The sequence below is a fragment of the Bos javanicus genome, chromosome 5 (genome assembly GCF_032452875.1).
Source record: "Bos javanicus breed banteng chromosome 5, ARS-OSU_banteng_1.0, whole genome shotgun sequence".
Classification (NCBI taxonomy): Eukaryota; Metazoa; Chordata; class Mammalia; order Artiodactyla; family Bovidae; genus Bos; species Bos javanicus.
Window position 1 is genome coordinate 91301992 of NC_083872.1, and position 21713 is coordinate 91323704.

At 40.3% G+C, this 21713-nt stretch overlaps 1 protein-coding gene and 1 long non-coding RNA gene across 10 annotated transcripts in view; one reads left to right on the forward strand and one right to left on the reverse strand.

Annotated features, from left to right (window-relative positions):
- Positions 1–21713, reverse strand: part of PLEKHA5 (pleckstrin homology domain containing A5) — a 261962-nt gene that overhangs the window by 191642 nt on the left and 48607 nt on the right. The gene's annotated exons all lie outside the window — the stretch shown is intronic.
- LOC133248041 (uncharacterized) lies at positions 778–1469 on the forward strand. Its single transcript, XR_009736601.1, has 2 exons — positions 778–1045; positions 1156–1469. It is a non-coding gene; the product is annotated as an uncharacterized LOC133248041 (long non-coding RNA).

Consider the following 21713-nt stretch of genomic DNA (forward strand, 5'->3'; position numbering starts at 1 on the left):
CTTCCAGCACTGGCTTCTCCAGTGAACAAACCCCCTTTCCAACAACTGCCTCAATGAAAAAAGTCAACATGATGATGTGACTGTTGTTATTGGTATATGTCCTACTCACCTACACACCCATCTGTATTTATTCACCTATGTACAGAGGAGCCTAGCGGGGCCATGGGGCCGCAAAGACTCAGACACAACTGAGCATAGAGGCACATCCTGGTGTATTACCTTACTTATCTGTTGTGAGGAAGGACTATGTCATAATCATCTCTGAATTCCTCCAGACCCGAACACACTCAGTTTTATTTCTGATTAAGCTAATTTGGATGAAATGAGTCATATTTGATCCATAGCTGACTAGCAATCAGCAAAAACATCTTTTTGTTTACTACCCTTCCCCCAATCACTGTTACCAAAACACAAACACAGGTAAATTTATCCTTGCTTTTAATTATGAATGTCTGACACTATTTAACTTTTCTCAGTTTTCCAGCGACTTTTTTTTTACATGACCTTACCTTAATTATCTTAATGTACTAATCTGTTGCATTCAACATGTTTTTAAAATATCAAAATAATCATCAACATAGCCACATTCATGCTTTCCAGCATTTTCACCTTTAATTATACTGAGTCATTGTACCTTAAGCCTTCAGAGTCTTCAGTTCTATGAAATCACTGTGCTTCATTCAACCAGAGATTTCTAACACATTTAAAAGATAATACAATGCTACTCTGCTGCTTCACTTACTCACATGCTTCTCCTTTAGCCTGAGCTTAGTGCTGAATTTAACTTTCTTGATAATCTAAGCCCAGGTCAAGTCTAACTCGTGTCAGAGCTGGTCTGCAGCTATCTTCTATTTGGTTGTGTTTTTAGTTGCAGTCATCTCTCGCTAAGAGTTGGACACGACTGAGTGACTTCACTTTCACTTTTCACTTTCATGCATTGGAGAAGGAAATGGCAACCCACTCCAGTGTTCTTGCCTGGAGAATCCCCAGGGACAGGGGAGCCTGGTGGGCTACAGACACGACTGAAGCGACTTAGCAGCAGCAGGTAAGGAGTCAAATTATTTCTTAGAGAGGGAGGTGTTCTTTTTAATCTGATATTTTCCAGACTACTAAGAAGTAAATTGATCTTTTTTTTCTTTTTACACTTGCTACAAGATAACCAGAAGATTTCTTTCAACTATGTGTCTTTCCATGTGAAACAAACAAAACCTTTGAACAGTGGTTTGGGACCTCGACTGTGCACTGTGATCCTCTGGAGTTCTTGAAAACCAGGACCCCCAGACTTCACACCAGATGGGTCTGACTTGGTTGGTCTCTGGTGAACCCAAGTTTGAATGTTGTTGCTGATGTGTATTCAGGAGTCAGTAAATAAGAAGCACAGCTTTAAGAATCTTTCTTTTCTTGAAAAGAAAGCTCTGTATTTCAAAGATATAACATACCTTTCTATATAAATATGTTGTTGTTCAGTTGCTAAGTTGTGTCCCAATCTTTTGCAACCCCACCGACTGTAGCCCACCAAGCCCCTCTGTCCATGGGATTTCCCAGGCAAGAATACTGCAGCGGGTTGCCATTTCATTCTCCAGGCGATCTTCCCAACCCAAGGGTTGAACCCACGTCTCCTGCATTGGCAAGTGGATTCTTTACCACTGAGCTACCAGGGTGCCCCAGATATGTATTAAAAATATGTTGATTGCATCCAGTTATTTAAAAATTTCATGTAACCAACATATTTTCAATCATCATGTTACTGCACATGTCTTTGAAAATATAATTGCCTGCAATAATCACTGACAGATCTCCCCCAGCAACCAATCAGTCTTCAAGTTGGTGATTTTCTAAAATAAACTTTCGGGTGTAAAAGTTTTTTTGCGCATCAAAAGTAATAACACAATTTGTGTTCTAAATACCTTTAATCCTCTGTATCTGGCCAAATTGTTCCCCATCTGTGTGCTGCCAATTTAAAACTCAGTTGCTGGATTAGTCTACAAAGCAAACCCTCCCGTGTTTTATTATTTTTTGTGTGAAAGACCCCAGGTTTAGTATGCCTTGCACAGAGAATGACACCCCTCTTGGGCTGATGGACGAGCTTTCTGCTGGGCTTGCAAAACAGTCTTGAGAATGAAAATGCCCTTGATTACTGTCAAATGACCTAGTCTTACAGAGTAAAAAAAATTAAATCCCAAAGGTGATTTAAAATCTATATTCAGCTGTTAAGCCCTTTTGGACTCAAACAGCAGACACACATAATAAATCTCAAGGCTGACAGTGTGAGATTTGCCTACTACCTGACACTCCCAAGCTCTTAAAAAAAAAAAAAAAAATCATTGGTATACAGCACTCTAGTTACAAAGCATAAAACTAAGTATAACATTAATTATATGGGAGAAGAGGGAGGCTCGAGAGACTTTTGCTTCAATAAATGCTATATTTTCATATCAATTTATCAAATTACCTTCTACTTCATTCTTTTTCCTGTATTTCTCTCACTGAAAAAGTTACATTATGACTATTCTGTTACAAATAAGAGGCTAAACCTCGACAATCCTGAAATTAACCTGCCCATTTATTACTGCAAAAGCCCATTCTTTCTCCATATACCAGGGGAAAACCTATATCCTAAAAATCTGGATTTAACTAATATTTCATTCTTTTGCAACTCCAGTTGTTTTTCAGGCTCTCCTCCTGTCTTTAGCAGTATGCATGAATTTATAATATTGAGATCCAGGAGTATCACACTTGTTTCTTCTGTTTCAATACAAATAATATCGTTATGCAGAGGTCTTTAACAATAATGCATGGGATCAAAAAGCAAAAGGAATGGAAAGGTGTTCAAGATTAGTTATAAGAGAGTCAATTTTGCATTAAAAAAAAATGATATCCCCCAAACTGATTTCCCAGTGCCAAGGAATTAAATATCTTGCTTGAAAAGGTGATGTAATCATTGGTTATAAGAGGAGTCAACGTGAGTTTCTGAAATAGGAACTGTGTGTTTGCAATTAAAACAACACAAAGGTAAGACTTGCCCTTCTTTCTCCTAAGCATTTGGTTTCTATTCCCAAACAGAAGAAGGCAAGTAAGTAAGATATACATGGATTTCTAGATTTCAACTAATTAGGCTAACATACCACTGCTCACTATAAATAATTCTACTTCTTTTTTCCTTTTTAAAGAAAGCAATTAACAGACATCACCACCTGTTAGCCCATAGCTCCTCTATAGAGATGAGGAAACAGCACCCAGTGAGAGAGATGGGATGTGAAAAGGAGGAAGGCAGTGCTACCACTTTCTGCCCAGGACAGACCCACGCCAACCAGGAAAATCCTGTCACTATCTCACCAGAGCTGAGCAGGTTCCATTCTACCTCTGTGCAAATCAGCACAACTTATTCCACTATGTGGACTTTGTAACATCAATCATGAAACTAAAAATAAAATTAGTATGGAAAGTATGGTCAAGAATTCTACCCCATGCTCTATTTCATGGATGACCCACGAATGCAATCTGTCTCTCCAGGGTTTTTTTTGTTTGTTTGCATTAAAAATGTTTTTTAAATTTTACATTGGAGTATGCACGTGCATGCTGAGTTGCTTCAGTCGTGTCCGACTCTTTGCGACTCTATGGACTACAGCCTGCCAGGCTCCCCTCTGTCCATGGGATTCTCCAGGGAAGAATACTGGAGTGGGTTGCCATGCCTCCTCCAAAGGATCTTCCCAACCCAGGGACAGAATCCACATCTCCTGTGTCTAATGCGTTGAAGTGGGTAAGGATTCTTTACCCACTGACCCACTAGAGTATAGCTGATTTATAATACTATGTTAGTTTCAAGTGTACAGCAAAGTGACTCAGTTATGTATTACATGTATATATTCTTTTTCAGATTCTTTTCCCATTTAGGTTATTGCAGAATATTGAGTAGACTTCCCTGTGCTGTTATACAGTAGGTCCTTGTTAATTATCTTTCTATATAAAGTAGTATATATATGTTACTCCCAAACTTCTAATTTATCCCATCCCCGAACTTTCTCTTTTGATAACCATATATTTGTCTTCTGTCTGTGAATCTGTTTTGTAAATACATTTGTATCATTTTTTTTAGATTCCATATATAAGTGATATTGTATGATTTTTGTCTTTCTCTGTCTGACTTACTTCACTTAGTATGATCATCTCTAGGTCCATCTGTGTTGCTGCAAATGGCATTAATCTCACTCTTTTTTATGGCTGTGAAATATTCCATTGTATATACATACCACATCTTCTTTATTCATTCACCTGTCAAAGGACGTTTAGCTTTCATGTCTTGCCTATTGTAAATACTGTTGCAATGGACATTCAGGTACACGTATGTTTTCAAATTATGTGTATAGAGTCCATGTGTGTGTGTGCTCAAGTCATTCAGTTGTGTTCGACCCTTTGCAAACCTTTGGACCGTACCCCACCAGGCCCCTCTGTCCATGGGACTTCCCAGGCAAGAATACTGGAGTGGGTTGCCATTTCCTACTCCAGAGGATCTTTCCAACCCAGGGATAAAACCCGGGTCTCCTGTGTTCTCCTGCATTGGCAGGTGGATTCTTTACTGCTGAGCCACCAGGGAAGGCCATAGAGTGCATACAAGTGTGTGTGTGTGTGTGTGTGTGTGTGTGTGTGTGTGTGTGTTCAAAGTGAAAAGCAAAGTCTCCTCTGCTCTATCCCCAATATACAGTGCATACAAATGTGTATCTATCTATCTATATATATTGCAAAATACAGAAAGATACAAAGTGGAAAGGAAAGTCTCCTCTGCTCTATCCTCAATATAGAGTGCATACAAGTGTGTGTGTGTATGTGTATATATATATATATATATATATATACACATATCGCAAAATACAGAAAGATTCAAAGTGAAAAGGAAAGTTTCCTCTTCTCTATCCTCAATATTTCTCATTGAAACCCAATAAAACCCAGAAGACATTATTAATATTTTCACTTGTATCTTAACAGAATTTTTAAATAAGAAAACATAAATATGTATATCTTTATTAGTATGCACACAGCTCTAAAACTTGCTCTTTTTTTCCTCGTAATAAATTTGGTCTCTAGAAGATACCCATCCACTGCTACATATATTCTATTATGTTCTACTGTGCTGTAATTTATATACAAGTAGTTCATTATTAAAAGATATTTGAACAGTAACCAGTTTTTGCTTTTTGTGTTTTGTGTGTGTGTAAATATATAAAACCAAAACTTCAGTAACCATCCTTGCACATCATTATAAGATATATGAAAGTTCAACTTCATATAAATACTATACATTTGCAGGACAAAGTTGCAGCCATAGAACTGAACAGATCAAAGGTAGTGAGCCTTTGATATTTGACTAGTCTACCTCTGCCTTCACTAATATACCACACTTAAATCTTGGTCAATCTACAGATGAGTAAGACAGCACATTCCAGCTGGCATCTTTTTAGTGGCTATTTGTATTTGTTTTAGTATGAGCTGACTTTCACTGTTCCCATCTTTTACTCAAATTTTCTACTAGTTTGCTCATTATTTTCTAACTGGGAATCAAACATTTTAAAGTGTTACATGTTCAAGGTCACTCCATAAAATTTCTCTCATTACAAAAGTAACTATAAAACTGGCTGTAGTTACCTTGTTATCTGAATTGCCTGTTAAGAATTCTGTCCAACAGAAATAACTGCATGTAGATTTGTTTTCACATGCATAAATCTATTGTAAAAATAGATTAAAAAAACCATGTGGTACTCGAGTGTGGAAGGAAGTAACAAGGACACAGCATCAATCAGGGGAATGGTCAAGAAGCCCGGGTCCACTGAATTCTGGTCTCAGCTCTGCCACAGTAAGCTAAAAAACCCATAGGTGTCACCTTCTGCCTTCAAGAATCAGGTCCTCAGTTAATAGAAGGAAGAAGTTGGGCATATCCCTAAGACTACTTCTAGGTATAAACCCCATAAATCCACGAGATTTCAACATTTTCTTCATAGGCTCATAGGCCCATGAAATATCTAAAGAAGGTCATAATGAAATAATTTGATCATTATGGAGTAAAAAACAAGTAAGTATTTTAAAAAATAAAACTAAATCATAATATATTGCTTATCTCACTTAAGTCTGATTAGAAGGGCATTTTCTTGTTTTATACATTTGCAGAGGATGATTATGGAATTAAGATTTTACTTACTTAGTTTTGATCATCTTCTGTTTTTTTCCACATGAAAATAATTGAATAAAATATATTCAATTATAATATAATTGAATATATTATATTCAATTTGAATATAATATATTCAATTATATTCAATTATAAGCAAAATATAAAAAATTCATAATATAACAAGATTATCAACGTTGTACTATCTGGTTTCCTAGACGTTTTATATTTTCAAGTACTCAATACATTAGGAACTTGGGAAAACATATATCCTGAATATAGTCAAAGCATTAATTTACCACCTTAGAATTTTCTCTACAATCGTTTTGAGAAGTTTAGCAAGAATAAAAAATAAACCTAGTTCAGAACCCACTACTATTAAAAGCTTCTTGTTGCTGGAATATCATCATGCTGCTTATTGACATTTACATTATTTGAATTTTTTCAAATGCTATTTTAAATGAGATATATCACATTTCAGTTCAGTTCAGTTCAGTTGCTTAGTCGTGTCCGACTCTTTGCAACCCCATGAATTGCAGTACGCCAGGCCTCCCTGTCCATCACCAACTCCTGGAGTTCACTCAAACTCACGTCCATCTAGTCGGTGATGCCATCCAGCCATCTCATCCTCTGTCGTCCCCTTTCTCCTCCTGCCCCCAATCCCTCCTAGCATCAGAGTCTTTTCCAATGAGTCAACTCTTCACATGAGGTGGCCAAAGTTACTGGAGGTTCAGCTTTAGCATCATTCCTTCCAAAGAACACCCAGGACTGATCTCCTTTAGAATAGACTGGCTGGATCTCCTTGCAGTCCAAGGGACTCTCAAGAGTCTTCTCCAACACCACAGTTCAAAAGCATCAATTCTTCAGCGCTCAGCTTTCTTCACAGTCCAACTCTCACATCCATACATGACCACTGGAAAAACCAACTAGACTTATATTCGACTCTATGTTCCTACCCATGAAATCAATTGAGATTTGTGATCGAGTTTTCATGTTTCCACTCATAAACCTATTAAGCACAAACCACCTTTCTCTCATTTGAAGACTTACTTCAGCATTATGATGCCTACAATTATTCACTTTACAGTTTTAAAAGCTGTATTTCAAAAAAAAAAAAAAAAGCTGTCAAACACAAATTCTATGTAGGCGGAAAATCATTGCTATAGCAACAGTAGCTTCAGTTTATGTGAACGGAAAGGTGAAAAATTCACATTTCCAACACTTGAAACTTCACTATTTGATTTCCGGTGGCTGAGGGCCCAGGGTGGAGCTCATGACTTTTCCATGCTACTTCATGAACTGGATCCCAGTGAGACATGGCCAAACACAAGCCTTCTAAGATGAAAATATGTGATGCTTTCTCTGAAGATGGGGTTAATTACTATAAATCAAACATGACACTTTATAGGCCACCCCAGGCTCTTGTCTTTGCTCTGGTTCCAGGGAGCCAAAGGGGTTAGTTAGTGGGATACTGACAGTTTCCAACGGTGAGGGATTTATGCATGCTGAGATCTTTTTGCTAGTAAAAAGTTCTAGCTGTATGTTATCTTTTTGTCTGGGGGTGGTGGGGTGGGGGGTGGGGAGGTGTAGAACCACTGGTTCCAGCTGGTGTAGAATTAGTGTCTCCAACCTCAACTGTGGCTGGCTCTAAGAATGGAGCCTGCTTTTCTTGCAGGATCCTCTCCTTACTCTTCTCTGACAGGCAAAGATGGAAAATCAGCAAGAGAAAGAAATCATGAAACAGTATTCTCCCATAAATAGATGGCACAATTTTGTGTATATGAATCTATAAGAAAGGAAAATCAGGAGCAATTTTCTTTAAAAAAAAAAAAAAAAGTCTTCCCATTCTACTGCCCAGGTGCAAAACACAACCCCTCATAAGGGCAACAATAACTCCCACTAACTTAAAAACCCCATGGCACATGACCCACTGAATGTGTATTTGAGTAATCACAAAGAAGAGCGCCTATGTTTTATGATTTTAAAATTTAGATCTATGAGCCATTCGGACCTTTATATAAAGTGTAAGATATGGATTGAGTTTCTCTCTTTTTTTTTGCATATGAATGTCCACTGGTCCTAGTACTGCTTGTTTAAAAGACTAATTTTTCTCCATTGCAATACATTTGCACCTCTGTCAAAAAAAAAAAAAAGAAAAAATCGACCATGTTTCTGTGGGTCTCCTTCTCGACTATTCTGTCCCACTGCTGTTACTATTCTATTTAGACTTTCCCTGAGGTCACACTGTCTTGATTACAGTGAACCTTGAAAACAGGTAGTAACAGTCCTCCTATACTTGTTGTTATTTTAAAAAATTGTTCTGGTTATACAAATAAACATATAAATAAACTCACAGAAATTTCAGAATAACTAATTGGAGCTGTGTTATGTGGGTAAATCTATACTTACAAGCTGCTGTTCTTATAGAATGTTGTTGAAACTCATAGCTAGTATCAAGTGTCTCTTTTTCTTTATAGTAAAGGAAATATTAAAATCTTCCCAGGTGCAGTTCAAGAAGCTGATCATCTCCTTGTCTCCTTGTTTCCCAGACCTTTTATCAAAGTCTTGTAACAGAATTTAAATTCCCAGTCCCTCAATCAATTTCTTCTTAATAATCTTAGTTTGGGGAGGGCATAACTTGTCATCAGTTCTCAGGCTATAAAAACAGATTTTTCTCTAGCACCGCATCTCCAACCCATGAAGTCAAGCCAGGTTGCCTGGGGTTTCTCTCTGGAGTAGGGGAAAGAAAAAGACTAGGAGAAATCTCTCTCTCTCTATTGTAGCTACTATCCTCATTTTACACCTTAAACTGTACAAAATTCCTCACTTTTTTGTGCACTTTGTACAGTTGTCTTATTGGCCAAATTCCCAACAAAATTAGCAACAGTAACAGACTATAACTACAAATAAGAGTTACAACTGTGTTTTTCCTTAGTTTTTTAATGCATTTATTTATTTGGCTGCGCCAGGTCTTACTTGCGTGCAGCACACAGGACAGTTAGTGCAGCCTGTGGGATCTAGTTCCTGGACCAGGAATCGAACCCAGGCCCCTGCCTTGGGAGCACAAAGTCTTTTAGCCACTGGACCACCAGGGAAGCCCCACAACTGTGGTTGGTGAGGTATGAGTTGTGGCGCAGTCATCCACCCAAGTAATTCAACTACCCTCCCAGACAGCCAGACAGCCAGACAGCCAGACAGCCAAGTTTCAAGAAATTATGCGGACACCAAAAGTGAAGGAAGATAAATTACTTATAACATCGTTGCAGGGAGACTTCAGTCATATTTTGTGCAATCTCCATTAACTGGGTTTAAATGCCCAACAACAAAATCCTAGATAATCACAGTCACTGATGCCTTATTTTTTCCTTTTAGTTTAATGTTTACAGGGGGAAAAAACCAAACCCACTCTGTGAACACAAGTGGCTCAATGATCATCTGCCTGCCAATGCAGGAGCTGTAGGAGATATGGGTTCAATCCCTGGGTCAGGAAGATCCCCTGGAGAAGGAAATGGCAATCCACTTCAGTCCTTGCATGGAGAATGCCATGGACAGAGAATCCTTAAAGACTACAGTTCATGGGGTCACTAAGGGTCTAACATGACTTAGCAACTGAACAATAAGAACAAAACACATAAATGTGGTAAATTAAATCTTAAAACCATTTAAATCTATTTAACTTATATGCAGAGTACATCATGAGAAATGCTGGGCTGGATGAAGCACAAGCCGGAATTGAGACTGCCAGGAAAAACATCAATAACCTCAGATATGCAGATAACACCACCCTTATGGCAGAAAGTGAAGAAGAACTAAAGAGCCTCTTGATGAAAGTAAAACAGGAGAGTGAAAAAGTTGGCTTAAAACTCAACATTCAAAAAACTACGATCATGACATCCTGTCCCATCACTTTATGGCAAATAGATGGGGAAACAGTGGAAACAGTGACAGACTTTATGTTCTTGGGCTCCAAAATCACTGCAGATGGGACCACAGCCATGAAATTAAGAGACGCTTGCTCCTTGGAAGAAAAGCTATGACAAACCTAGACAGCATATTAAAAAGCAGAGACATTACTTTGCCATCAAGGGTCTGTCTAGTCAAAGCTACGGTTTTTCCAGTAGTCATGTATGGATGTCAGAGTTGGACTTTAAAGAAAGCTGAGAGCTGAAGAATTGATGCTTTTGAACTGTGGTGCTGGAGAAGACTCTTGAGAGTCTCTTGGACTGCAAGGAGATCCAACCAGTCCATTCTAAAGGAGATCATTCCTGGGTATTCATTGGAAGGACTGATGCTGAAGCTGAAGCTCCGATACTTTGGTCACCTGATGCGAAGAGTCAACTCATTAGAAAAGATCCTGATGCTGGGAAAAATTGAAGGCAGGAGAAGAAGGGGACGACAGAGGATGAGATGGTTGGATGGCATCACCAACTTGCTGGACGTGAGTTTGAGCAAGCTCTGGGAGTTGGTGATGGACAGGGAAGCCTGGCGGGCTACAGTCTATGGGGTCCCGAAGAGTCAGACACAACTGAGCAACTGAACTGAAATCTTAAAACACAATAGAAAGCCATTAAAGTATTTACTGGATGTCTTTAAGGCATTCAGGTTGAAAATGAAGCTCTATAAATAATACACCATCCCATCTACCACAAGTCAGACAGATGATCCATATGCCAATCCAGAGGTTAAAAACAAACCTTTCCAAAGGAGTGTGACTCTTCAAGGTCACTCACACTTGTGTTTTACCAATAAATGAAAACAGGCAAGAGATGGAGTTCACTGGGATCAGGGTTTCTGACTGATCTGGCTTTATATTTTAATGCAGAATTTCTACATAAGCTACTTCCTAGAGGAGTTCACACAGCACTAGAGCTTGCTAGGCAGCTCTAGAACAAGACAGAATACACACAATCAACAAAGCATAGTAAATACTGACAAAATATTAATTTCTTTTGCATGTTACTTTCTTTTTACACATTGTGCTTAACATTGACGTCTCACAGCACAGCACTGAGTGAGGAATGAGAAGAGATTGCATGACTAACAGTTTGCAAAAAAAGAGTGGACTCCGGTGGGGGATGTTGATGATGGAAGAGGCTACGCATGTTTGAGGGCTGGGGGCATATGGGAAATCTCCTTCCTCTTAATTTAACTGTGAAGCTAAATCTGCTCTAGAAAATAGAGCAAAGAGTTACACAAAGTGAGAAGAACTGCAAGGTATCAGTAATGGTCGAGGCATATATCAGTCCAAGTTCTGTCTAAGAGACAGTGGCCCAGTTAAATCTTGATGTGGTTTTCACCAAGGCCTTTTCATGGAACCACTGATGGTCCTGTGTGTGGGATGCAGAGATAGCTCTGAAAGACCCTAACTCAAATACAACTGTATCAACACATGCAAAGTCACACACACAAAAATCACTACTGGGTTCTTCAAATTATATATTTCCGGGATGTATACATTTTTTTCAATGAAGAGTCTTTCAGTTCTATAGTGCTTTTTGAGTTTGAAAAGTTTCACACACATGATTTCATATAATCCCATGATAACTCATTTCTCTCTCCCTACCCCTGTATTGGGCTTCCCTGGTGGCTCAGTGGTAAAGAATCCACCCACAGTGCAGGAGACACAGGTTCGATCCCTGGGCTGGGAAGATCCCCTGAAGAAGGAAATGGCAACCCACTCCAGTATTCTTGCCTGGAGAATCCCACGGACAGAGGAGCCTGGAGGGCTATAGACCATGGGATCACCAAGAGTGACAACTTAGCAACTAAACAACAACAAAACCCCCTCTATTCCCCTACCCTCACTTTCCCTCTCCCCATTGGTAACCACTGATATATTCTCTCTGAGTCTGCTTCCTTCTTGTTTTATTCTCTAGTTTGCTGTATTCTTTAGAATCCCCATGTAAGTGATATCATACAGTATTTGTCTTTCTCTGTCTGACTTATTTCACTTAGCATAATGCCCTCCAAGTCCTGGAGGTATAAACATATTGTTTCACAGTTTAATGTTTATGAAATTGGGTTCAACTTAATTTGATGTCTGAATTTAATGTAGTAGTCTGATTTTTCCCCCCCTAGAAAAGTCATCATTAAATCACTGGTGAATCTTTCAAAGTATCTCAGAAGGCCATGTGAAACTCAACTCTACGACTGGTCAACAGAGGCAGCCAACTCATTACTGTCATTCGAAGCACTGGAGACTGGGTGGGTCAAGGCCAGAATGTGCTGGAGGCCCTCCCAGGGCTGGACAGGAAGAAAGAGCTTCGTTCCCTACAATGTAGTATCGGCAGAAACTAACTCGGCAAGCGACACTAACTTCACTCATCTGGGGTGGCTGTAGTTTACAACCTCCTCCCTTTTTAAATTTTACTTGATAATATCTAAGTAGGCCTCTTTACTCAGGTCCAAAGATAAAACTGAAACTTGGTCTAAGTTAACCACCCAGTCTAAACCAGCTGTACAACATCCACAAAGTTACTAAACCCATTATGGATAAGCCCATTTTTCTCAGAGCTTCCCTAATGGCTCAGTGGGTAAAGAACCCGCTTGCAATGCAGGAGACACCAGAGACACGAGTTGGATCCCTGGGTTGGGAAGATCCCCTGGAGAAGGGAACGGCAATCCACTCCAGTATTCTTGGCCTAGGAAATCCTATGGATAGAGAAGAGCCTACAGTCCAAAGGCTACAGTCTGAAGGGTCTCGAAGAGTCAGACATGACTGAGCAACTAAACACAATTTTTCTTCAACGGTAAAAGCAAGAGAAAGATGGCAAATGCTTTCTAGGACTACTATCAGAATAAAATAAGCCAAACCATTTGCTTTATCGTTCATAAATTATTTCAAAATAGTAACTACTGAATTGTATTATCTGTCTATATACTATGTACCAGAACTCAAAGTATGTTTTGTTAATCCTGTGTGGCAGCAGTTAATCTTACTAGAAGACTAAAAGAAACAAGAGACTCCCAGGGGTTATATATGCCTAAAATCAGGTCTAGGGCTCACAGCCAACTCTGGCTGACTTTAAAGCCAACCTTTTCCACTTTATCAGGTTGGCTCCAGAATACTGATGTACTATTTCACCATCACTCATTTACCTTTATCTACGTTTGCGAATACAATACATTCTTAAGAGGAATCTCAAAATTTGGTATTATCTACTACTACTACACTCTACCCTCTGTAAGAGAAACAAGAGCTCTTTCATGTTGACGTCATTTGTAATAAAGTTTTATGAAAACCTTTAATGTGTGTGTGCTTACAGGTGTGCGTATGGGGAAGAGGAGTACACGGGAAGATATAGAATTTTAAGTAAATGTAACATTCAAATGAAGGCAAAGATACTGGTATCAAATTTTTATTTCTCCTACCCGAAAAGAAATTGCTAGATGGCTATTACTTTATAAATCATGGCAATAAACTGCCTCCACTTCATAGTCTTGTGGTTTTCACAAATGTACTTGCCACCGTTGATTTCTTTCATCTATGGCACAAATAAGATATAACTCACTTTGGCTGTACAAACGCTGAAGTTTATTTTGTATTAGAATAGCCTATGTATACATAAGACGGAAAAAAAAAAAACCTTTTTTTCCACTGATGGAATCCAAATACATGATTTCAAAGAAAAGTAAATCTCAAAAACCATTAAGTCAGCCAAGGCGAATACTTCAAAAGAAATGAAACAAAATGGCAGCCAGGAGACGGTTCCTTCTGTTTATCTGAGACAGCTTATACCTTGAAGCCAATCTGAAGGCTGTCTCTATTAAGAACACACGGCTTTAATGGGTTGAACTCCTCGGTCAGAAAGTAATCAAGATCTCCTTCAGGGGCTAGGTGGGGGCGGGGATGACAAATGGAAGCTTTCAACTAGTATGAGCTAGCATGAAGAAGTAATCTCTCCGTTAAGTAACTGTACTCTACTTTTAGACTAGAAGAGCAAAGCAGCCTGCAGTGAAATACAGAATTATCAGGGGCCAAAAAGAACCCACGCTACCAAGGATGCCTCACACAAAGATGACATGACTAGGAAGATCTCCAGCATCCAGTGACAAGTGGAAGACAGCCATCACAAGGGTTGTGTCATTTCCCCCAGCCGTATGCAGCTTCTCTGCATAGAAAAGCTGACCTAGGGTTGGAGTTTTCCTGGGGGTTTATAGCAAAATGGCCATAAAGAAGGCTGAGTGCTGAAGAAATGATGCTTTTGAACTGTGGTGCTGGCAAAGACGCTTGAGACTCCCTTGGACTGCAAGGAGATCAAACCAGTCAAACCTAAAGGAAATCAACCCTGAACATTCATAGGAAGGACTGAGGCTGAAGCTGAAGCTCTGATACTCTGGTCACCTGATGCGAAGAGACAACTCATTGGAAAAGACCCTGATGCTGGGAAAGATTGAGGGCAGGAGGAGAAGGGGGCGACAGGGGATGAGATGGTTGGATGGCATCACAGATTCAACTGATGTGAGTTTCAGCAAACTCCTGGAGATCGTGAAGGACACGGAAGCCCGGGGGGATGCAGCCCAGAGGGTCACAAAGAGTCAGGCACAACTGAGTGACTAAACAACAAAAACATAGCAGTTTGGAAAAGAATATGAGGAAATCGAACCAAGATCCCTGGAGCTGAAAAGACCAAAGGGATAATATCGTAGACATTAGTTGAGGAGACTCTCCACCTCACCATTCTGACAGTTACAATGTGGCCCTAAAGGCTAGATTGAAGTGCGCGCGCACACACACACACACACACACAATGCTTTTTCAGCTCAAAAACGACCCAATAACAGCAAATTATTATGATTCAATTTACTACATGTGGTTCTGTCCTCCCATCCACCAAGCAAATCTGATTCTCTCTCTAGGGAATTTGAAGCTTGAGTGAAGAGATGGTCAAGGTTGAGCCATCTTACTGAAAGCGCTCTGGGGGGGTTCTGAAGCTCCAGCTGATCAGGTATTGCTCACGATTCCTGCCCCTCTCAGAATCTACCAGCAGTTCATTCAAGACTTTAAGCTCCCCAAGTAATCTATCAATAATCCATTTTAACAAATAACTTCTTTTGATGAGGTTAGACCCCACGTCCAAGGAGCGATGGCTGCACAGGCACAGGAGGGCCGAGAGGAGCTACTCCACGTCCAAGGTCAGGAGGGGTGGCTGTAAGGAGATACCCCTCGTCCAAGGTAAGGAGCAGTGGCTGTGCATTGCTGGAGCAGCCGTGAAGAGATACCCCACGTCCAAGGTAAGAGAAACCCAAGTAAAACGGTAGGTTTTGCAAGAGGGCATCAGAGGGCATCAGAGGGCAGACACACTGAAACCATAATCAGAGAAAACTAGTCAATCTAATCACACGGACCACAGCTTTGTCTAACTCAGTGAAACTAAGCCATGCCGTGTGGGGCCACCCAAGATGGGGGGGTCATAGTGGAGAGGTCTGACAGAATGTGGTCCACTGAAGAAGGGAGTGGCAAACCACTTCAGTATTCTTGCCTTGAGAACCCTATGAACAATACGAAAAGGCAAAATGATAGGATACCGAAAGAGGAACTCCCCAGGTCGGTAGGTTCCCAATATGCTACTGAAGATCAGTAGAGAAATAACTCCAGAAAGAATGAAGGGATGGAGCCAAAGCAAAAACAATACCCAGCTGTGGATGTGACTGGTGATAGAAGCAAGGTCCGATGCTGTAAAGAGCAATATTGCATAGGAACCTGGAATGTCAGGTCCATGAATCAAGGCAAATTGGAAGTGGTCAAACAGGATATGGCAAGAGTGAACATCAACATTCTAGGAATCAGCGAACTAGAATGGACTGGAATGGGTGAATTTAACTCAGATGACCATTATATCTACTACTGCGGGCAGGAATCCCTCAGAAGAAATGGAGTAGCCATCATGGTCAACAAAAGAGTCTGAAATGCAGTACTTGGATGCAATCTCAAAAACGACAGAATGATCTCTGTTCATTTCCAAGGCAAACCATTCAATATCACAGTAATCCAAGTCTACACCCCAATCAATAACGCTGAAGAAGCTGAAGTTGAATGGTTCTATGAAGACCTACAAGACCTTTTAGAACTAACACCCAAAGAAGATGTCCTTTTCATTAGAGGACTGGAATGCAAAAGTAGGAAATCAAAAAACACCCGGGGTAACAGTCAAATTTGGCCTTGGAATACGGAATGAAGCAGGGCAAAGACTAATAGAGTTTTGCCAAGAGAATGCACTGGTCACAGCAAACACCCTCTTCCAACAACACAAGAGAAGACTACACATGGACATCACCAGCTGGTCAACACTGAAATCAGATTGATTATATTCTTTGCAGCCAAAGATGGAGAAGCTCTATACAGTCAGCAAAAACAAGACCGGGAGCTGACTGTGGCTCAGATCATGAACTCCTTATTGCCAAATTCAGACTTAAATTGAAGAAAGTAGGGAAAACCACTAGACCATTCAGGTATGACCTTAATCGAATCCCTTATGATTATACAGTGGAAGTGAGAAATAGATTTAAGGGACTAGATCTGATAGATAGAGTGCCTGATGAACTATGGACGGAGGTTCGTGACATTGTACAGGAGATAGGGATCAAGACCATCCCCATGGAAAAAAATGCAAAAAAGCAAAATGGCTGTCTGGGGAGGCCTTACAAATAGCTGTGAAAAGAAGAGAAGTGAAAAGCAAAGGAGACAAGGAAGGATATAACCATCTGAATGCAGAGTTCCAAAGAATAGCAAGGAGAGATAAGAAAGCCTTCCTCAGCAATCAATGCAAAGAAACAGAGGAAAACAACAGAATGGGAAAGACTAGAGATCTCTTCAAGAAAATCAGAGATACCAAAGGAACATTTCATGCAAAGATGGGCTCGATAAAGGACAGAAATGGTATGGACCTAACAGGAGCAGAAGATATTAAGAAGATGTGGCAAGAATACACCTGTACAAAAAAGATCTTCACAACCAAGATAATCACGATGGTGTGATCACTCACCTAGAGCCAGACATCCTGGCTGAATGTGAAGTCAAGTGGGCCTTAGAAAGCATCAGTACAAACAAAGCTAGTGGAGGTAATGGAATTCCAGTGGAGCTATTTCAAATCCTGAAAGATGATGCTGTGAAAGTGCTGCACTCAATATGCCAGCAAATTTGGAAAACTCAGCAGTGGCCACAGGACTGGAAAAGGTCAGTTTTCATTTCAATCCCAAAGGAAGGCAATGCCAAAGACTGCTCAAACTACCACACAATTGCACTCATCTCACACACGAGTAAAGTAATGCTCAAAATTCTCCAAACCAGGCTTCAGCAGTATGTGAACCGTGAACTTCCTGATGTTCAAGCTGGTTTTAGAAAAGGCAGAGGAACCAGAGACCAAATTGCCAACATCTGCTGGATCATCGAAAAAGCAAGAGAGTTCCAGAAAAACATCTATTTCTGCTTTATTGACTATGCCAAAGCCTTTGACTGTGTGGATCACAATGAACTGTGGAAAATTCTGAAAGAAATGGGAAAACCAGACCACCTGACCTGCCTCTTGAGAAATCTATATGCAGGTCAGGAAGCAACAGTTAGAACTGGACATGGAACAACAGACTGGTTCCAAATAGGAAAAGGAGTACGTCAAGGCTGTATATTGTCACCCTGCTTATTTAAGTTATATGTAGAGTACATTATGAGAAACGCTGGGCTGGAGGAAGCACAAGCTGGAATCAAGATTGCCGGGAGAAATATCAATAACCTCAGATGTGCAGATGACACCACCCTTACGGCAGAAAGTGAAGAGGAACTAAAAAGCCTCCTGATGAAAGTGAAAGAGGAGAGTGAAAAAGTTGGCTTAAAGCTCAACATTCAGAAAACGAAAACCATGGCATCTGGTCCCATCCCTTCAAGGGAAATAGATGGGGAAACAGTGGAAACAGTGTCAGACTTGGGCTCCAAAATCACTGCAGATGGTGATTGCAGCCATGAAATTAAAAGACTCCTTGGAAGGAAAGTTATGACCAACCTAGATAGCATATTCAAAAGCAGAGACGTTACTTTGCCAACAAAGGTCCGTCTAGTCAAGGCTATGGTTTTTCCAGTAGTCATGTATGGATGTGAGAGTTGGACTGTGAAGAAAGCTGAGTGCCAAAGAATTGATGCTTTTGAACTGTGGTGTTGGAGAAGCCTCTTGAGAGTCCCCTGGACTGCAAGGAGATCCAACCAGTCCATTCTAAAGGAGATCAATCTTGGGTGTTCTTTGGAAGGAATGATGCTAAAGCTGAAACTCCCGTACTTTGGCCACCTCATGCGAAGAGTCGACTCATTGGAAAAGACTCTGATGCTGGGAGGGATTGGGGGCAGGAGGAGAAGGGGATGACAGAGGATGAGATGGCTGGATCACATCACTGACTTGATAGATGTAAGTCTGAGTGAACTCTGGGAGTTGGTGATGGACAGGGAGGCCTGGCGTGCTGCCCCTCATGGACTACAAAGAGTCGGACATGAGTGAGCGACTGAACTGAACTGAAGTGAACTGAGACTTAAGTTTCTGTCACAGCAACCCAAGGAATCTTAACAAATACTGACTAACAGTGAGCCTGAGAAGCTAGATGGGTGGTTCTAGCTGACCCTTGAGTCACCAGTCCAAGACTCAAATTTTGTTTGTCTTTCTGTTGCCAGAACCTGGGCATGACTGCTGAGTGAGCAAAGTACAGCAAGCAAGCAAGGTTTCCTCTTTCTTCTTCCAGAGACCTGACAGTTGTCGCACATATATAGACTTGCTCAAAGCATGTTATGTAAACTGAAGGAGAAAACTATGTTACTATAATGTCTAGTGAGGTGCAAGAACTTTTGGTTACTTTTAATAATAATTTTAATAGTCACACATGTTAAGGAAATTACAGTGCTATAAAGTGTTCATTAAAAACATAGTCCCTAAAGTATCCTGACCTCAATTTCTACTAAAAAGAATTGATTTTAGCTTCAATCAGCATTCAGCCTCTCAGGTATAGTCACCTCCCGCATGACTCAGTGTGAGATGGCACAGGAAATAGCAGCCAAGTAGAGCCTCATGTAATTAGATGATACCCCTGTAACTAGGGACCAGCTTGGAGTAAGGAGAAGATTGTCTGAATCTAAAAGCATACCATATACATTGTCATGTATAAAACCAGTGGCTAATGGGAACCTGCTATATGGCACAGGGAGCTCAGCTCAGCTTGCTGCTCTGTGATGACCTAGAATGGTGGGGTGGGATGAGGGGAGGAGGGAGGGAGGCTCATGACAGAGGTGATATATGTATACATATAGCTGATTCACTTTGTTGTACAGCAGAAACTAATACAATAATATAAAGCAATTTTACCTCAATAGTAAAATAAATAAAATGATAGCTTTCAAGCAAAAAAATAAAACAGAAAAGCATATCACACTCTCTGAGCCAAATAAAGGGATTCCACCTTCCCCACAATATAGCGTTTAATGCTTACTGATGTTGCTTTTTGTTTGTTTGAGGCAATGGAGCTGTCTCTGCTTAAATGGTTCATAGAACTGAATACCTTCTCCCATATTCCATCCTAGTAACTAATTATGAGGATGATTTAAAATACTTCATTAATAATTTTATACATATCCATACAATGCTATATATTTCTAAAAAGTTAATTCATATGGGAAAACAAACCAAGCCCTTAGCAAAAAATAAATTAGATTCTACATGCAAAATCATTTCCAGGTGGACAAGAAATGTAAATACCAGGAATAAAAACATAAACATACAGAAGGAGCTACAGCTATTTTTATAATCTAAGGATAAATCCAAGCACGACACCAAAAAGAGAAATCAATAAAGGAAAAGACTGATAGATTAAACAACTGAACAAAAACTTCTCTGACAGTAAAGAAATGACAATCAACATACTCCTTGGAAGAAAAGTTATGACCAACCTAGATAGCATATTGAAAAGCAGAGACATTACTTTGCCAACAAAGGTCCATCTAGTCAAGGCTATGGTTTTTCCTGTGGTCATGTACAGATGTGAGAGTTGGACTGTGAAGAAGGCTGAGCGCCGAAGAATTGATGCTTTTGAACTGTGGTGTTGGAGAAGACTCTTGAGAGTCCTTTGGACTGCAAGGAGATCCAACCAGTCCATTCTGAAGATCAGCCCTGGGATTTCTTTGGAAGGAATGATGCTAAAGCTGAAACTCCAGTACTTTGGCCACCTCATGCAAAGAGTTGACTCATTGGAAAAGAATCTGATGCTGGGAGGGATTGGGGGCAGGAGGAGAAGGGGACGACAGAGGATGAGATGGCTGGATGGCATCACCGACTTGATAGATGTGAGTCTCCATGAACTCCGGGAGTTGGTGATGGACAGGGAGGCCTGGAGTGCTGCGATTCATGGGGTCGCAAAGAGTCGGACACGACTCAGCGACTGAACTGAACTGAACTGATACAAATGAAAACTGTATTTAAAATCAATATGAAAATGACTAACATGCCAAACAAAAATAGACGCTGAAAGCAATTGATCTGGAGACCAACACAGGAATCTATATCAGAACCTTAAAAACGGGCTTACCTTTTGACTCATCAAATTCTACTTCTAATAACTTACTCTCTGAAAACAATTTTCTTAACAAGGATTCACTTGAGCATTGTGAATACAAGCAAACACCAAGCAAACAAACAAAACTGTGTGAATGTTAACTTATAATTCACCCCATCTGTTCAATGGAATAATCTACTGCCATTAAAACCAGAATGAGACGTATATTCGTTGACATGAAAAGACAGTCACAATGTACTACTAGTATGTGAGGGGAAAAATGAGATCACAAAACAATAAAAATGATGTGGATGACAAAGACTACTGACAATTAAAGCATGTTCCTCCTGGGCACAGAGTGGACTGTTTCCACCTCCATCCCTGCTCCTGACACACTCAGTCTGCTGTGTCTTTGTGAGTACATTCCCTGCAATAGGCAGAGCTATAATCTTTTTTTTTTTTTTTTTTTTAGTGACATGCTGATACCTTTAATTTTATTTTATTTTTTAACTTTACAATATTGTATTGGTTTTGCTATATATCGAAATGAATCCACCACAGGTATACATGTGCTCCCCATCCTGAATCCTCCTCCCTCCTCCCTCCCCATACCATCCCCCTGGGTAATCGTAATCTTAGAGCTATATGCTGAAGGTGGCAGAGATATCGAGTTCTAGAAAGACAAACAGGAATAGAAACAGCCCTACCCCATCCCCACCTGGAATATCTACCCTGGACTATTGTGTGAGAAAAATAACCAGTGTGTCTGTTATCTCATTATATTTCGGGTCTACATTCAGTAGTTTGGCCTACTGGAACAGAGTAGAATACTAGCGTGCGTGTACATGTGTGCTCAGTCATGCCCTACCCTTTGTGACCCCATGGACTGTAGCCCGCCAGGCTCCTCTGTCCATGGGGTTTCCCAGGCAAGAATACTAGAGTGGGTAGCCATTCCCTTATCCGGGGGTCTTCCCGATTCAGTGATCGAACCCGCATCTCCTGCATTGCAGGCGGATTCTTTACCATTGCACCA